The sequence below is a fragment of the Eptatretus burgeri genome, chromosome 2 (genome assembly GCF_056783735.1).
Source record: "Eptatretus burgeri isolate ZD-2024b chromosome 2, Ebu_testis_v1, whole genome shotgun sequence".
Taxonomy (NCBI): Eukaryota; Metazoa; Chordata; class Myxini; order Myxiniformes; family Myxinidae; genus Eptatretus; species Eptatretus burgeri.
Window position 1 is genome coordinate 24,632,699 of NC_140962.1, and position 9,234 is coordinate 24,641,932.

General features: G+C 39.2%; 1 non-coding gene across 1 annotated transcript; it reads left to right on the forward strand.

The window, feature by feature from the left end:
• The first annotated feature begins 8,690 nt into the window (after window positions 1-8,690).
• Window positions 8,691-8,764, forward strand: TRNAN-GUU (transfer RNA asparagine (anticodon GUU)). The gene has a single exon. It is a non-coding gene; the product is annotated as a tRNA-Asn (tRNA).
• The last annotated feature ends 470 nt before the right edge of the window (window positions 8,765-9,234 follow it).

Consider the following 9,234-nt stretch of genomic DNA (forward strand, 5'->3'; position numbering starts at 1 on the left):
GCGAACCATTCCTTATATGGTGATAAAGTGACCTTAGCCAATGCTTTACAACTGTGGGAGAAAATAATTATATTAATGTACTCTCAATTATAATTGTTGCTGGTGCTTTATAAATTTAATTTTTATGCTATAAGTCAAATTGGATGTCAGTGATGCTTTCCTTTACCAAGAGTCTTTTGACCTAAATGTTGATAAAAGGAATGTCTTGCTATGGAACAAAGTGACCTGGTTGATAACAGCAACTTTTGCCGTAATTATGTCTTTCGCTTTTCACCTAGAAGACACATATTGCAGTTGGAGTTCTTTGCCAAAGCCTTATCAGCCCCCTCTACTCCCATCAAAGTATATAAATGCCAGAAAATGTAATCTTGTTTTAGGGCAAATCATAAGAGATGTTTACCATCTCGGTGGCTTGTACTCCTTGGTACCAAGTAAATAATAAAATTATTTGATGTAATGTACTTTCCGTGTGGACAGTGAATTAATTGTGGCTTTCATTTGAGTAACAGGATTTACATCGAGTCGGTTAAAATGTAAACTACAAAATTCTACAACACAACAGACTTCTGTTCTTCCATATTGTTTGAAGGCATCAAGAGAAATGAGTGCATAATTTGTAGACAAAGAACACTTATCTCAATATGAAAAATATTTGTTTCAATGTTATTAATACAGAAACACAAGTGCTTTGCAATAGTCATGTGATCCATAGAGCTTTGTTTTACCAAAATATCCATGCTCATCTTTCACAAGATGGAATTAATTATTTTACTTCCACATTACACCCTTTTTTTCCTATCTATTGTCCTAGATGGGACAATTTAAATCAATTTTACCTGTGATCCACCATACCCCATTCCAAGAGGAGAAAAGAGCTTTAAAGTTAACCCATATTAATGGGCGGTGGGTGTCCATTGGAGAAGGATGCTGGAGGCAAACACTCCCAATAGCACCCCCAGTTCAGCTGATGAGCATGTTTCCAACAACCCAGCCACCCACTTCAAGGCCTGGTCACTGTCAGCTGTCAAGCTGCAAAGCATGCCATCAAAGGCAAGTGGGCGCAAGTGGGCCATGATGTAGATAGAGCAGTGCTCAATGGGAAACAGTCAAGTGACTTCCTGAGCCACAGAGAAGGCAGGCCCATAGGTATGAACTTTAGGCCCACACTGGGTTGCAGGTGACTCACCATATGGACCTTCAGGGCCATCCTCAGGACCAAGATGCATTCGAAGAGCGAGGTTTGTGAATTTTGTCGATGTCACACCAACAGGCAGGCACCATTCATGGTGGACTCAGCTCTATCTCGCCCGGTTTAGGCTTGTCCAACCTTCGCTTCAGTGGCTTTCTTTAATTTGCTCATTTCATCTCCTCAGGAAGGGGGTCATGTTGTGATCACGGGATGACTGCCCAATCACACAAATGTGGGTTCACCCCTTTGTTCAATCTCTCGGTGGAAGTATCTCAGATCTTAATCAGGCAAAATCGTAGAGATTGCACTGCTTTCAACACTCTCAAACAGACAAAATCAAAGTTCCATTTTAAACACAATTGGTAAAATGACTCAATTTTACAGTTCAAAAACCTTTAAAAAAACCTCTAAAAACCGTTACTTAATGTCATTAATGGCTAATAAACAATTTTCGTTTGACACCTTAAATTGTATGAACATTCAGTCCAACATTTACAATACCTTTTATCTACAACCCTAAGCACAACATTATATTCAATTGTTTATCGTCCCTTATTGTGCCTCTGGTATGCTATCATCCTCACATCTACCATCAACTTGAAGTTTTCTCTGAATATTTAATGAGGCAGGTACAAAATAGCTTCGTGTCGGTATTCATTTTTCCCTTTAAATGCAAACTTCATCTGTCGTTCATCATATTATATATATTTTCCCTTGCCGACAATACACCTTGTTAATCACAAGGTCCTATTGCATGTTAACTAAGTTTCTGATAATATCTTGCCACATTCAGAAATCTCACGAGTTCAGTCTCGGATAGGCATTAGGGTTATAAATTTCCCCTTATCCGAATATCCTTATAAAAATGCTTTCCTCTTATGTCTATGACCATGAGGGTGATGCATGTGATGGTTAGTGTCATGAGTGGGTGTAGGTGTGTGGAAATCATTTTTCTTGATAGTGTGCATGACAGCGCATACAATAGTTCATAGATCTGCATGCTTCTCAGCTGGTTTGAAACTCACAGTACAACTTAGCAACATAAGCACAGAGGAGAGGAATGGATTCATGCTGCCTTGCCCTGGCTCTTCATCAAATTCGTGCAAGTCTGCAAATGTCTAGGACCGGTTCAGGATGTAGAAGTGAACAGTACAGCAGACAACGCCACTGCTGCAGTAAATATTCACGTATTGGGTGAATGGTCAACGGCATTTTAATGATATGTGGGATCTGTGTTGGTGGTCGTGATAGTCTTTGATCTGGTAGTCTTCACCATGTGGTGAAGTCTGCGCACCATAAAACTGTTACTTAATGCTTACAAGTCTGGTATTGGCTTACCGGTTAGGGTGGTGGCTTGGGATCCTCGGGTCCTGAGTTTGAGCCCCGTAAGCCACTGAATTAACACCAGGGGGTTGACTCAGGCTGTCATCCTTCTGAGGTCGGCAAAATGAGCACCAGTCTACTAGTAATAGGGGCACTGCATCAGTGGCAAAGCTGTGCGCTGTGCCCCTAACGAGTGATGCAACCAGCAGCTGAAAAAGGGCAACGCATGATGGGAATCATGTGGTAGCCATCTTGGAAAAAAAAAGTATCAAAACCTGGAAAATATCAGTGAGGCCTTTTTTTTTAAGCCCAGACGAGAACCAAATAATTTATTTTACTTGACCTAAGATAATGGAACACACCACAACACTGACCTGCATAGTATACATCCTAATTCAGTCCATAGTTATACTGTGCTTTGAAATAATTATTTAGTTTAACAAGAAAATTAAAGTATTTACGTGCGTGCGTGTGTGTGTGTGTGTGTGTGTGTGTGTGTGTGTGTGTGTATGTGTGTGTGTGTGTGTGTGTGTGTGTGTGTGTGTGTGTGTGTGTGTGTGTGTGTGTGTGTGTGTGTGTGTGTGTGTGTGTGTGTGTGTGTGTGTGTGGTCTTTCCGATGAAAACTTCACCCTTGAACCCCGACCCACACCAAGCATCTAAACTACTACTTAGAGGTCGGGGATGTAGTGTAGATGTAAAGTAAATCCCGATGTGACCCAACATCGGCTGTTCATCACCGTGTCATTCAGTGACCTCCGTTAATTATATCTGTACTCGGGGTTGATAAGTGAAAATCTAAGTTAAATATTTTTGAGTTAATTGAAACAAGTAAAAGATGTTTAAAGCTCATACAACTGAGATGTATCAGTACTTTATGATAACTAGAAGCACCCACTCCCTTCAGGAGCCCTCAAGGGGGTTGTGTTATTATATTTATGCCTATTTTACTCCAAGCGGTCCCAGGATTACACACCCAAAAATTGGTTGCGATCGGTTCAGCATTTTTGCGGTACCTGGGAACAGACAGACAGACAATGAATTATAGTAAAGATGCTTGCATACATGGGTGCACCGGGGGCGTGGTTAAGAGTCATGTGACCCGCCCGTGCTCCGAGGCTATGCTGTGGTGTTGTGCCTACTTCAGAGCCTTCGTGCCTGTTTACTGAGAACATGAACATTACAACAACAAAAACACTTTTGTTAAACTTACCTTTATTCTCGTCACCTCGAATTGGTCCACCATTTTATGTAAACCATGCGGTTGGCCACCGATTAGTCGTCATGCTAATCTGAATCACGACATTTATACCTAGACTCATGTATAGGTACGATCCCTGAAATATTTGCCCATTTTTACTGATAAGTCAGTGTAATTGTAACATCCCCAAATCATTGTTTTATGTCTATAAACTGTCTTAGTTCCTTGATGATCGATTAATTAGCTTCAGTAAATGTACGAGCTCATAATGCAGGAATACTCATTTACCATTGTAGGACATTGTCATACAACATCGTAGTGGTGTAGGTTAAATTAATAGAAAGCCGAGCTAATAACTGAATTCAACATAGTGGAGGGATTGTGGCTTCCAGGTCAGTCAGTGTAAGAGTAGGCCCCACCCCTTTATCCATGTTGGATTATTTTCCACAAGGGTGATTTTGTCTAAGTTTGTTATGCATTAATATGCAAACAAGAAGAAGACGTCATGCAGAGCACGATAATTGCAAAATCCATGAAACAAATTTAACCTCAAAAATAATTGGTGGTTGAATTCAGTGACCTCAAATATATATCCTCTTCAAATTTCAAGTCAATCGGATGAAAATTGAGGATTTTAGAAATACCACCCTAGTTGTTCACCTTGGGCCTATGTTGACCTTTGGGTCCATGTTGATCTCAAAAATAATTGGCTCATTGAACTCAGTGAACTGAAATATAAATTCTCTTCAAATTTCAAGTGAATTGGATGAAATTGAGGATTTTATAAATACCACCTGAGTTGTTGACCTTGGGCCTATGGTGACCTTTTGGCCAATGTTGACCGAAAAAATAATTGGTGGTTGAATTCAATGAGCAAACATGCAACTCCTCTTCAAATTTCAAGTGAATCCGATGAAAATTACCAATTTTAGAAATACCAAATTAGTTGTTGACCTTTGGCCAATGTTGACCTTTTGACCTTAAAAATAATTGGCCCGTTCAATTCAGTGACCTCATATATATATATATATATATATATATATATATATATATATATATATATATATATATATATATATATATATATATATATATCCTCTTCAAATTTTAAGTCAATTGGATGAAAATTGAGGATTTTAGAAATGCCAACTTAGTTGTTGACCTTTGGCCAATATTGACCTTTTGACCTCAAACACAATAAGCTTCTTCCTTATGACAAACTCTATCATGTGGTGAAGTTTCGTGAAGATCGGTTTAAAATTGTGACCTGTAGGCGACAAAAAGACAGACAGAAAAACAGACAAACAGACAGACGGAATAACAAAATTGACGAACCAATATACTTGAAAAATCTTCGATTTTGCAAGTAATAAGATTAAAATAGCCATTGTGTTTATTTACTCGAGAAGACCAGTCCATTATCTCCCTTTGCCTGTGTGGCTGAACTGCAGCTGTCGTGACAAGGTTGATGCCTGGGGGTGATTGTGTTGGATTGGCCTGCTTACTTTCATATTTGTTTCTTTAATTTAATTGTTACCCTCGTTTGTTACTTGGCCCAATTTTTTTGACAAGTATGTTGATCTCCTCTGTTTGTTTGTGTATTTGTGTCTGTGTGTTTGTGTGTTGGGTGGTCGCGAGACTACGCTTATTCTCAGGTTTTCCGTCGGTCTGTATGTCTGTCTGTTTGTTTGTATGTAATGGACAGCTCTGGAGGCCAGAGGAGTCAACCGATTTTAATGAAACTTGACTGGTAGGTTCATACCACGATCTAGTTGTATGCTTTTGAGCACCGTTGTTATTGACACCACCGTTGCCTAGCAACGGGACTTTGAAAATTTTGAAAAAAAATCCGAAAATTTTTTTTTTTCGAAAATCAAAAATCGGCTTCCAGGCTTTTATGTGCACTATAATCAACCTCTTTGTCAAAAATTTTTAGCCCGATCCGTCAAAAACTGTATGACTAGTATGCAATTATATTACTATATGCTTTCACCCCAACGTTCACGTTGGGATTCCCTAACATAGGGTTAGGGAATCGAACACAAATGATGAATGGGCAGTTGCTCGTCATGTTCCTATATGGAACAACGAACGGCAAAAATGCCATCTGATGTGTTCTCTTATCTACATATTTCAAATTCCCCTTAGTCAAGCGACCACCCATGTCACCTACCGGCTTGTTTGTTACTTGGCGAAATCTTCGATTTTGTCAAGTATGTTGGTCTGTTCCATTTGTTGGTTTGTTTCTTTGTCCGGTCGTCTACAGCCCAAACGGCTGGACCAGTCGTTCTTAAATTTATACACCTGATAGGCAATTCACCTGAGACGGTCCGCGTCCAAACCCTGTCTTAATCGGACTAAACGTCACGACGTGACGTCACACAACGTGAAAACACATTTTTGGACATAACTCAGTGACCGGAAGTCGTAACGACTTCCGGTTGACGCCAAATTAAACTTCATTCAAATATCTAAATGATTACGAAATGCATCTTATTACAAATTACGCATAGTTTTTGCAAGCGTATGACGTCAAAGTTTTGCCTATTGACGTCATTTTTAAAAAATATTTACGCTCGTGTGCAGCCGAAACTACTGAAGCAATCGTTCTCAAATTTTAACACGTGATAGCCAATCTTGCTGAAATAGTCTGGAATCAAATCACGTCATAATCGCACTTAACGTCACGACATTACGTCAAAAAAAGGTGAAAACAAGCTTTTGAACATAACTCAGTGACGGGAAGTCATAGCGACTTCCTGTTGATGCCAAAACAAACTTCAATGGAATATCTAAATGTTTTAAAATGCATGTTAGTACAAATTATGCACAGTTTTCGCAAGCGTATGATGTCAAAGTTTTTAGCTATTAGCGTGATTTAAAAAAAATTCTATTCGTTCTACAGGTCACAATTCTTAACCGATTTGGATGAAATTTTAACAGCTGATAGAAATCCACAGTGCAAAAGGATATGTGACCTTTGGTGATGTTCAAGGTCAGGATCTGGATTCTGCATCACTTTATATTATCACCCATTTTAAACCAATGGGGAATTTTGTGAATTACACATGGCTATTTCTCAAATAGTTTTGCACTATTTGATATTTGATTATATTGAAACTTATACTGTCTATTTATGCATGTAATATTAACATGTGTACAAAGTTTGATCGAAATTGACCCAAGGTCAAGGTCAGGGTCACCCAAAACATGAAAAACACACATATAAAATACCAATATTTATACCAACCAATATAAGTGTATAAAATGTATAAAACCAATGTATAAAATACAATAAATACCAACCAGGTATAATAATTTTGTTTTACAACATATTTCAAACCTGATAACGGGATCGTAAAGCTGGTTGAAAAGCAATGTTCCTCGGTATTTTCAAATATTTTCTACGATCAGAATGAAGGCAACAAGCACCGATGATAAGTTGTTGAATGTCACATGGTGTCTTTAAATGAAGTGAAAATTTCCAATCTGCTGCCGTTACCATGACAACGTGCGCCTGATAATTGTTATTTGTGACGTCGCGTCATTTTATTAATGTACGAACAGATAAACACCATACATTCCATGACATTACAGCTTGGACCACCACACGGAAAGGTCAACTAATTTGCCAAGTGTCGTGCTAAGCACGATTTTTCATTTGTCTGTTTGTCTGTTTGTCTGCTTGCTTCCAGCCCAAACCGCTCAAACAATTGTTCTGAATTTTTTAGATTAATGTCACCGACCCTGCGATGGTCACACATTGAAGTTTCATAAAATTTCGTCGACCGAAAATGTGTACATAGGCTAATCGGCCAATTTGAGCCAAATTTTCTGAAATCCTCAAATTTCATCCGATTGACTTGAAATTTGAAGAGCATTTTCATATGAGGTCGCTGAACTCAACCACCTATAAATTTTGAGGTCAGCATAGACCAAAAGGTCAACATAGGCCGAATTTATAAAATCCTCAATTTTCATCTGCTTGAATTGAAATTTGAAGAGCATTTGCATATCAGGTCACCAAATTCAACACTTACTAATTTTGAGGTAAACATAGGCCAAAAGGTCAACATAGACCAAAAGGTCAACAGAGGCCAAATTTCTTGAAATTAACTTGAAATTTGAAGAGCATTTGCATATCAGGTCACTGAATTCAAACACCTATTAATTTTGAGGTAAACATAGGCCAAAAGGCCAACTTGTGCCAAATTTTCTAAATCCTCAATTTTCATTAAATTGAGTTGAAATTTGAAAAGGATTTACATATCAGGTCACTGAGTTCAACTACCTATTAATTTTGAGGTAAACATAGGCCAAAATATCAACATAGATCAAATTGTCAACATCTGCCAAATTTCTAAAATCCTCAATCATAATCCAATTAACTTGAAATTTGAAGAGCATTTGCATATCAGGTCACTGAATTCAACCACCTATTAATTTTGAGGTAAGCATATGCGAAAAGGTCAAAATAGGTCAAAAGGCCAATTTGGGGCAGATTTTCTAAAATCCTCAATTTTTATCTGATTGACTTGAAATTTGAAGAGCATTTTCATGCCAGGTCACTGAATTCAACCACCTATTAATTTTAAGGTCAAAATGTCAACACCGACCTGATTTCTAAAATTGATCGATAGGGCCAAAAACAAAAATATATCACAAAAAGTTGTGGACGAGACGAGGAGGGGAATGGTATAGTTGGGAGGAGGGAGGGGAAGGGAGGAGGTGGGAGGAGGGAGGGAGGGGTGGAGGTGAGAGGAGGGAGTGGAATGGTGGAGGTGGGAGGAAGGAGGTGAAGGGGTGGGGTGGGAGTCCGGAGGGAGGGGTGGAGAAGGGTTGGGGTGGGAGCCCGGAGGGAGGGTTGCGTGGGATGAGAGAGGGCAAGGGATGGGAGGAGGAACCCACAGTTGCCCAGCAATGCCGGATACCCCTGCTATAGTGTTGAATAAATGCGTTTCAAGAAGGGTTAGTAAGTGGTCTCTGTGGCACAATTGGTTAGTGTGTTTGGCTGTTAACTGAAAGGCTGGTGGTTCGAGCCCACCCAGGGATGAAGCTTGCTTAATTTTTTTCTCGTTTATATTATGTCATATTTTGGCGAACACTGTTGTTCAAAAACATATTTTTTAATTCGATTAAAACACATACTTCATATCAGAACAATTGGAGGACGTGTTTTTCGAGTCAGCTGATCAGAGGAATGGGAGGTCCAGAGGGCGATTGTCAGAAGAAATACAACAAAGTGGTTCGAGGGGTGTGGTTCAGTTGGTAGTTATCAAGCAGCTCGCCATTGCTTGCCCAGCAAGCCGTTCCTTTTCGACAGTTTCGTACGGAGTGCTTGCTTGAGTGCTTAAGCCACTTCGCAAGCGCTCGACAATAAACGTGGGAATTTGAACGCACCGCGGATGATATCAACGATTTTAATGCAGAGTGAGTTTGTTTGTATTTGCATACAAAGTCAAGGCTCGTGGAAGAGCTATTACTAGGACACTAAATGGATTAAGATGCAACATCACAAAAGCA